This window comes from Dipteris shenzhenensis, chromosome 28 (assembly GCF_047967505.1).
Source record: "Dipteris shenzhenensis isolate YYH24624 ecotype China chromosome 28, Dip_SZ_1.0, whole genome shotgun sequence".
Classification (NCBI taxonomy): domain Eukaryota; kingdom Viridiplantae; phylum Streptophyta; class Polypodiopsida; order Gleicheniales; family Dipteridaceae; genus Dipteris; species Dipteris shenzhenensis.
Genome location: NC_141623.1, coordinates 23,452,415 through 23,462,456, shown reverse-complemented (window position 1 = coordinate 23,462,456; position 10,042 = coordinate 23,452,415). Strand labels below are relative to the sequence as shown.

At 38.1% G+C, this 10,042-nt stretch overlaps 1 pseudogene across 1 annotated transcript; it reads right to left on the bottom strand.

The window, feature by feature from the left end:
* Positions 1-6,073: 6,073 nt before the first annotated feature.
* On the bottom strand, positions 6,074-8,071 carry LOC147883343 (cytochrome P450 71AU50 pseudogene; annotated as a pseudogene). Its single transcript, XR_015543779.1, has 2 exons — positions 7,083-8,071; positions 6,074-7,006 (listed from the first exon to the last, which is right to left on the bottom strand). The product of XR_015543779.1 is annotated as a cytochrome P450 71AU50 pseudogene (transcript).
* Between the last annotated feature and the right edge of the window lie 1,971 nt (positions 8,072-10,042).

Sequence of the window (10,042 nt, the reverse complement as noted above, 5' to 3'; positions counted from 1 at the left end):
TTTTACTCCATAATATAATAAATTTTTATTAACTAATGTTAAAATATAATTTTGCTAAAAATATATATTGTTAATCTATAAATTAATATAATTATTATATAAACACATTAATTTAAAAAATATAACAATGAAAATATATACTTTATATAATACTTATTCTTCAATAGTGAATGTATTTGTAAGGTAGTTCTTAATATGAAAAATCTCTGCAATATTCTTCCTGCTATTAACTAGATATTAAATTTTAGTTTTAATAAAAATATACATTATTAACTTAAAAATTAATATAAAGATAATGTAATTTTTGTGTAAATTTAAATAAAGATATATAAATTATAAATATTATACATTAATAACATTTAAAATTATGTATATTATATAGTAATAACCTTTAAATTTTAAAAAGTAGTCAATCAAAGAATTGAATTAATTTAAAAATTAAGAATATTGAATTTTACACACATGCTTTTAGCATGTATGCTTTTCTTCCATGTGTATAATACTTGTTAGTCGAAGAATAAAGAATTAGATAATGCATTTGTAAGGTAGGTATTTAAAACCATAGAATCTGAAAGAGGTTTAGCATACTTGCTTATCTTTGTTACAACATGTAATACTTTGCAAAAGCCTTAAACTTTGTTTAAGGCTTTGCACAAAACTACAGTATCATTGAATCCATATCATTTTTCTACTTTAGCAACCACCAGATATCCATGATATGGAATACATATTTCTTCTGAACATTTCTTATCACATACTTTTGATACACCATGTAGCATGAATGTAAGAAAATATGAATCGGTGTGCTTGTAGCCTATGTGCTTGTCCCTAATCAATAGGATACTTTGACTAGGTAGACTTATAAGTACTTAAAGTAAAGCCTTTGCAAAGGATCATACCTAGTATTGGATATGAACAAAACAAAGCATATAATATATAGTCTATATATATCTAAACTAAATACTTTGGTTAGGTTATACAATCTAAGCTCTTAAACTTATAAAACAATTCTAATCTCTGAACCCTAAACCCTAAACCTTAAACCCTAACCCCTATAGCTTCAATTCTAAAACCTAATTTCCAGATCCTAAACCCTAGATTCTAGACTCTAAGCTCATGACCTTATATACTAAACCCTAAACCCTAAACCCTAAACCCTAAATCCTAAACCTTAAAACAATAATCATAAACCCTAAACCCTAAATGCTAAATCCTAAATCCTTAACCCTAAACCCTAAACCCTAAATCCTAGATCTTAAACCCAAAACCCTAAATCCTAAACCCTAAACACTAGAACCATAATCATAAACCCAAAACCCTAAACACTAAATCTTAAATATTAAGCCCTAAATCCTTAAGCCTAGATTCTAAACCCTAAACCCTAAACCCTAATCCTAAAATACAACCAAAATTTAAATTAATCCTAACCTGTTCCACTTGCAATAGGTTGGGGTTTTGAGTTTAGGGTTTAGGGTTTAGGATTTAGTGTTTAGGAGTTTAGGATTTAGGGTTTAGGGTTTAGGGATTAAATGTTTAAAGTTTAGGATTTATGGTTATTAAGATGTTTTGGTATTAATTGTTTAAAGTTTAAAGTAATAATAAGCTCAATAATTATTTATTATGTCTTTTTTTAAGTTGCTTTTTTTTTTAAAACATAAAACAGGTATTCACCCTAACAGAGGGTATGGATGTGGTGTTATATAAGAAGAATGAAGTGGTGGCTTTTGGACAAATTCATAGTCTTGATCCTATGAATGTGTGTCATTTCCAATGTTGTGGTGAGAGAAGATGTGTAGTGATAATCACCAACGTTGTAAATCCTGAAGTACATTTAAAATATCCACATGGAGACTTTGAAACATTGGGAGATATCTTACAATGTGACATATTTGATATGCAAGCACACAGAACACTCTGGAACCAAGACGAAATTATGTCAAAGACGTACTTTCAAGATATTAAGAAAACTTATTTTGAGGGGGAAAAATTAGAGATGTTATCTTGCTCCAGAAAAAGTTTTAGCAATTGGCACTTTAAGAGCCATGCTTAGAGTTTTCTCTGTATAGTGGAGATAATTAAGTTGACTAGTGCAGGTGTCATTCAAAATGCAATGGAGAGTACTTCACATCTAGACGTCCATAATACTACATCTCATCTACAAGTTCATAGTACTTGTAAATGGCAGTTAGCTTTCTTGAAATCAAGTTTGCCCAAGACAGTTTCCTTCAATGTCATGGAAGACACAACATAATATTATTAGAAGAAAAGGATTATAACATAAATGGGATCCAAATTGATAAGAAGCTATAGTACTAATCAAGAGTATCATAGTGGCATGCTCATAGGTTTTGAGGTATTTATAGCAATAGATGTTAATGCAGAAAAGGTTTCTTGTGTTGCAAGTGACTCAAATATACTCACTGGTATAGAAGACTTATGTGTTGTTGCAAGTGACTCGAATAGGCTCACTGGTATAGAAGACTTGTCTTGTGTTGCAAGTGACTCGAACAGGCTCATTGGTATAGAAGACTTGTCCTGTGTTGCAAGTGACTCGAAGAGGCTCACTGGTATAGAAGACTTGTCCTGTGTTGCAAGTGACTCAAACATGCTTACTGATATACAAGACTTGTCTTGTATTGAGAATAATAAGATGGGACCACAAAGAAAAATACACACAAAGATCTATGGGATAAGTGATGCAATAATAGGAATTGATGATATTAGTGACAATGGTCACAATGTTATCACTCAAATGTAGGGCAAAGGGGGCAGAGAATCTAAGACTTATCATGTTGTTCGTAAAATTGTTGCTAGCATGCCAGAGAATATAGATGGGAGAATCTTGAGTTACAAAGGAGAAAGAGTTCAACCACAAAATTCAAGAGGCATTGGTAACAAATTGACATCAATAAACATGTCTACCAGATTGCCATTTCCAAGATATTATAAGGCATCAAATAATTCTTAAGCCCACACAGCATTTGATTATAGAGATGAAGATTCAAGGGAAATGGATTTGAGGTTTGATGATCTTACAACTAGAAAATGCAAGACACTATTTACAAAAAGAAAGTATGTGAGTATGAAGAGCCGAAGAATCATGGCATCAATTCCAGAACCAAAGAGACATGTAATGTTATCTGAGGAGAATATGGAAAGGATGCTTATGCAAGTTTGTTGCAAGAGACTTTGCATTAGAAAAGTTGGGAAAGATGATTGTGTAGCCATACGCCTTGGTATTTGGAGTAAGACATCGCCTAATAGACATAATTATCTTCTTCAAGAGTTTTCATGCTTTCTTCATCAAGGCACTGATCAAGATTTGAGCACAAGACACTGTAAACCTAGATTGGAAGCCCATGGTTAATGGGAGACCCATTTGCAATCGAGGATATCAATGGTTAACTAGACTATCACATGGCACATACTGGACCATCTGGATAGAGGTGAAAGAAAAAGTGGTTCATACAATTCATGGAAATATCTACAAGCTTAAATGCCATGGAAGCACTATAAATGCAACCGCAACATTAAAGCAAGTTCTCAAAGACCATGCATTACCATAGCCTCATCTTCAACAAACAATGCTAGATGGACGTGTCGAATGTCAACAACATCTTCCTTTGGGAATGACAAAGAAGGTCGTCCTAGAAACTATCAATAAAACTTTACAAGACAGAGATGAGAGCATGATTTCACGGTCAACCTTGTACAAAATTTAGCATAGAGATTTTTTCCATGTCAAGACACCATCAAAGCAAAGGATGTCAAAATGTAAGACATGTGATGAATTAAAAAATGCCATTGAACATAGTAAATGTGAGCAGCAATGAGGAAGATATATTAAATGGCAATCAATCCATTTACATCATGTGCAAGATGCTCGAAAGTTGTATGCTTCTTGGAGAGAGGAAGTTATTTCACATGTCGATAAGTCCATGTGCATCACTATTGATGGCATGGACTAGAATACAACAACTTTGCCATAATATAGATGTATCCCACCGGCATTGGAGGGCAAACGTGGACTAAAAACACACTTGTGTGGAGTATTAGTACATGGATACTGAATCTTTTGTGATGTATGGATTGATAGTTTGCATGACCATGATAGTAACCAGGTTGTTACATCAATCATGAAAGCAATAAGAAAGGTCAAAGATGCTCGTGAATGTTTACCTAACACATTGCGAATACAAGATAATAATTGTTGGAGAGAGAACAAGAATAAATATATATTTGCTTTATGCTCTATGCTAGTTGGTTTGAAAATATTTAAAGAAGTGGAAGTTAGCTTTCTTCTTGTCAGCCATACACATGAAGACATAGATCAAATCTTTAGTGTTATCTCTGGTGAGTTAAAGTCAATGGATGTTTTGACAATGGAGGATATGCTATTTCGAATTGGGAAAAAAATTGGAGGGTCTCGCAAGGAAGAATCATAAGTGGCTATCTTAGAGACAGGATGGTAGATTGGAGAGCATTCATAGAGCCACATTTACAAGCAGGAGATGATGCCCTAATAGGACACACAAATCCACACTACTTTTGGTTTCACATGCATAACAATATTCCAGTGATGCAATGGAAGCACTACTGAGTAGATGGAGATCATTTATGGAGTGAGTCATATGCTTTATTACAACGAATAATTCCATTGGAGGAAACTAGATTTATTCTTGCAAAAAACAAATCACTTGACATAGATGAAATGAAAGGCTTGAAAGCCTTCATTAAACATCTTCAAAGTATGATGCAAAAATATCCTGAGCAATCAACTAAGAATTGGAGACAATTAAATCAACTTAAGCACTTATCCAATCTTTAGAAAGACAAGAAAACTTAATGAGCATTGAATACTGTGAATCCTTTTAGCCGAAACAAGCTAGGTCACCAAGTTTTCCTTTGGATATAAATATGTTAGTAGATATGGAGGAAGCAAAGGAATGCCTTTTACGTTAGCTCAAGACGAAGTTGTTGATTTAAATCCTAATGAGTGATTCTTTTGCTATCACCAAGGCTTTTTATCTTTGCCCCTTTCACTCTTTTAGTGGCATTATGCACATTTATATATTAACTTCACCATGAATACATGAGTATTTTGATCTCAAACTTGGTGTACATACTCTTATATTTTTCGTTGGTATGGAAATTTGTCCCACCAACACTTGTAAAAGTTCTTCTAATAGTGTCGAGTTATACCAACACGAACACTAATAGACAACCCCTAATGTGCATTACCGCACCCATGCCCGCGAAATGTCAAGAGCTAAGCATCGAAAAAGGGTGAAGGTAGTCATGAAGACATTGTGGAAAAGTTGAGCGAGTGACGAAGCGAGGTTCCTGCTTTGGAAAGTTTCACATCAATGGCTGGTTGTAAGAGGGAGGTTGGCCAAAAGGATCCAGGTGAATCCGTCATGCCCGACGACGAAGTGGTAAGACATACCTCATAGAATTGCATCGTTGCTAGGGATGTCTGGGGGTGGCGATCAGTCGTTCATGGTTGATGCGCAAGTTTTTCATTGGCGGCAACTACCGACTTACCCTGCTCGGAGAGGTAAAAGGGAGTGGTTAAGGTCTTTCATCTATGCTTGGTTCCTCATGGCATTACGTGCATGCGGCCGTCCTGCTGACCATTTGGGATGTCAAAAATCAAGCTGTGTTTCAGCTTCATTACTCGGTTGGTTTCAGGGAGACCGCTATTCGCCTTAGGATAGATTTCGATGTATATAGTTTATCTGAGGCAGGTGGAGGCAAGACCCATGCAGGCCGGTGGATTTTCACGGCACCGGAGCGGCGATTATAGACATGTGTTTATAGAAATGTTTATAAACATCTGACTATCATCTCTTGCATACAAGCGTGCGGTAGTGCAGTGGTAGAGGCTTACAAGTCGCGAGTTCATACCTCGCGACTTACAATTTTTTGATGTGAGTATATTTGTTGTTTTCCGACACCAGTAGCGCGGGTCCCGCACACAGAAAATGACAAAAATACGCCTCGATATTTATCCCCAGGTCCGCTATTCTATTCAGAGAGGAGGAGGAAAAGCAAACAAATATTAAAACACGTTTTCATGGAGAGTTATGTAGTTTTCACCTACATAAATACTGTCTCCTATCAAGGTCCCTAAGGAGTTTGTTGGCATTTGCTACGTAAAGCTATGGCTACCTCGTTTTCAGGCTGCATACAATGCATTCTGTATTTAATAGAGATGGATTCACATTCGATAGAGAATCACTTGGAGTTGTAACATTACGTATGTTTGTGTATGGAACATCACTTGGGGAGAGCACCGCGCACAGCATAGCATCGCTTTCTCCTAGTAGTCTCTCACCTTCTTCTAGTCTAAGCTCGATTGATTTGCAGCAGTGATAACATGTCTGGGAAATCGTGGGGTGGCCAAGAGCTTCAATGGCACTGCTTTGCTGAGCACCAGCCCGAATTCTTCCGCCATATTCACTTTCTCAGGGTGATCGGCTGATCCTGGCAATGCCCAATCGAAGCATTGAATCAGCCTTGCGAGTGTTGTGTGCACCATACTTAAGCCTAGTGCATAGGCAGGGCAACTCCGCCTTCCGGATCCAAATGGAATTAGCTGAAAATGAAGGCCGCGCATCCCCACTTCGCTGCAGGAGCCGATCATGAATCTCTCTGGGTTGAACTCCAGTGGCGCTTCCCACAGATTGGGATCCCTTGCTATGGCCCACGCATTCACTAGCAAGCACGTATTCTTGGGTAGATGGTAACCTGCAACATAGCAAGGTTCTGTGGATTCGTGGGGTAACAGCAGTGGTACGACTGTGTGTAGCCGCAGCGTTTCTTTCACAATAGCTTGAAGAAACTCCAGCTGTGAGATGTCAGATTCATTCACACGTCTACCTTGACCGACTACTGCATCTAGCTCTGCCTTTGCTTTCTCCAAGAGAGATGGATTTCGCATGAGCTCGGTCATTGCCCACTCAATGGTAGCGACCGATGTATCAGTTCCAGCTGCGAGCATGTCCTGCACAATTAGCCAAGAGGATTGAGCTTCCTTGTGAGCTAGCCGTAGATTCGTATAGAAGATTTCGTACACTTACCATCATGATTGCCTTGATTGTATTATCATCGATTTCTTCAAAGTTATTCCTTTGACACTCCAATAGCACGTGCAAAAGGTCCACTGCATCTGTAGAGTTTTCAGCTCGTTTCTTACGGTGCTCTTGAAGAATCTTCTGGAAAAAAGCATCTAGTCTTCTGGAAACCGATCTCATCCTTCGTTCATAACCTTGTAAATCCAGCCAACTGACGTATGGGATGTAGTCCCCGAGGTTGAAGGCTCCAGCCAAGACTGAAGTTTGGCGAAGTAAAAAGCTAATCTCTTTAGCGTCCAGGGATCCCGATTCCAAATACCTTCCACTGAATGCCATCAGTGTCATGGCGTTCGTTGACAATATTGATACCATTTCACTTATGTCCACCGGCTTTCCCTGTTCAGACTGTTCTAGGATGGAAGAGAGCATTAATACGGTCTCACTCTCTCCGATGGGGCTCAGACTTTTTATTCTGTTGGGACTAAAAAGTTCAAGAATACAGAGCCTACGCAGGTTTCGCCATTTAGGGCCATAGGGAGCAAACGCAATGTCCCGACCTCCGTATGTAAACAGTGCAGCGAAAGCCTGCTTGGGCCGTGAAGCAAATACATGGTCGTGGGTCTTGAGGAACTCGCTAGCCATATCAGCGGAGGAAGCAACAACGGTAATGACGGAACCGAGGCGGAGATGCATAATAGGACCATAGAGCTTGGACAGCTGCAGCAAATCACGGTGGGGAAATTTGCCAAGCAGATGCAAGTTCCCGACAAAGGGCCATGAGGGAGGTCCTGGAGGCAAGCGCAGGCGACGCTGTTTGTGGGAAAGGGAAGCCCGGAAGGCAAGCCAGAGGAGAAGAATTGCAAAGGGGAGGGCAAAATGAAGAGGGAGCCAAGATGGAAGGAGGAGGATCGCCATGAGAGTGATAAATGGAAGCGGGCTTAGAGTAATGGAGCTTGGAGGCGAGCTTTAAGGACGTGGTGTAGAGTCTAGTTCAATTTGTCCTACCAAAGTCCCTACAAAAAGAGTTTGAAATAAGTGATCCTTTGAACGCAATTTTGATGTCTCGCTTTTCTAATTATGTCCTAATCTAACTTGAAAGCAATGTGTGTGGTAAGGAGAGCACCCAAATAAGTTCCCCAAAATTGAAAGCAATATCAAATATTATTATCCAAAGAAGAGCAACGTGTGTGGTAAGGAGCAGGATTGCCACAAGAGTGATCCCCACAAGAGTGATCCTTTGAACGCAACTTTGATGTCTGGCTTTCCTAATTATGTCCTAATCTAACTTGAAAGCAATGTGTGGGGTAAGGAGAGCACCCAAATAAAATTGAAAGCAATATCAAATATCGGTGTGGAAGTTCTTGATGCCTTCTCTTACTTCCAAGATATAGTTTTGAGAAATTACATATTGTGTCTTCTACATCTTTCATCACTCAAAAAACAAAGACCCTATTGATGAAGAAAACATGAACGTCTTGCAATGTTGCACCGGATCGGCAATGCTATATAAATGAGCTAGATTGCATGAAACAAATCCTTACCAGAGTTTATACCATCTAATGAGATTGAAGAGGGTCTATTTGTTGCAGTTTGGGCATCTAATCTAGGTTCGGAGTTGGATGACCAAGGTGGCCCAATTTGGGTTGCAAAGGTTACTAAGATAGAAAGGGATGACAAGGGAACTCCTATAGCATTCACAGCTTTATGGTATGAACCAAAGCCATTGAAAAATCTCTCGAGAAGATATACAATAAAACAACTCTATGAGGGATGCTTGCAAAAGAAACGTGAATGGGTTCCAAATAATGAGGGATTAATAGAGGTGGAAGTCAATAGCATTATTCATTGTTGGAAATCAGGGACATGAAGTTTTAGAAAGAAGCATTGATACAATGTTGAAAAATGTATCACAATCCCTGATCCAAGTCATGTCCATAATAAACATCATTTGGCAAGAACCCATCAAGCGCAAATACATTACATGAATCTGATGACTTTGAACGAGATTCAGATGCATAAGATAATGTTTTGTATGCTTTTTTCCATACAAATGGTGTATCTATACACCACCAATAAGATACTGTATTGTATGGTTTGTTTTTTAAAAAAAGGGTGTATCTATACACCACTTATATATTGAATTCAAAAACTCTTTTTCTTTAAAAAAATGGTGTATCTATACACCACTTATATGTTGAATTCAACAAACTCTTTTCATATGGTGTCATATTTTCACTTCATAGTGTTAAAATTGAACTAGAGTTAGGAGACTACTATTATTATTATTATAGTTATTGGATGGGGGCACCATGCACAAGTTTGGGAATTATAGCTTCATTGAGCCTTTTTTTTTTAATTAGAGGTCACCACTTGACTTTTTAGCTTAATAAGGCCATATTTGTATATAAGTGACCCATTTAGTGACAAAACATGTGTGCCTCAGGATCTATGGAGCACTCTAAGGTGGATGAAACCTGTGTGGAAACATGATGAAGAGAGTGCTCATGACATGTATCTCAAGTCAATTAGGTTCCAAGATAGATTAGCTTGGACTCATGAAGAGAATCTTGAGATAGTGCAAAGTGCTTGATTGATATTCCTTCAAATGAACCTCCCTTTTATAGGTGAGGGTACTTACATCCATTTTGCTTGCTCACATGTGGGATATCTCCTCCATGCCATGTGGCAGCTTACCCTTTGCTCATACCTTTGCTCTACAAGTGCTCATGGCACCATATCTCTCAACACCTCCCCTTGGTGCCATAATCCTTTGGCTACTGCAAGGTGGTCAGATGTGAGTTACATTCCATCACCTCCCCTTAGTGCATGCATTGCTACTTAAGGTGGTCAAGTGTGGCTTTTACATGTCAATACCTCCCCTGGGTGCTTTCATAGCTACTCTCAGGTGGTCAGGCTTGATTTACAAAACATAGGCAAGGTTGGCAAGGTTTTTGCTTTTCAATACA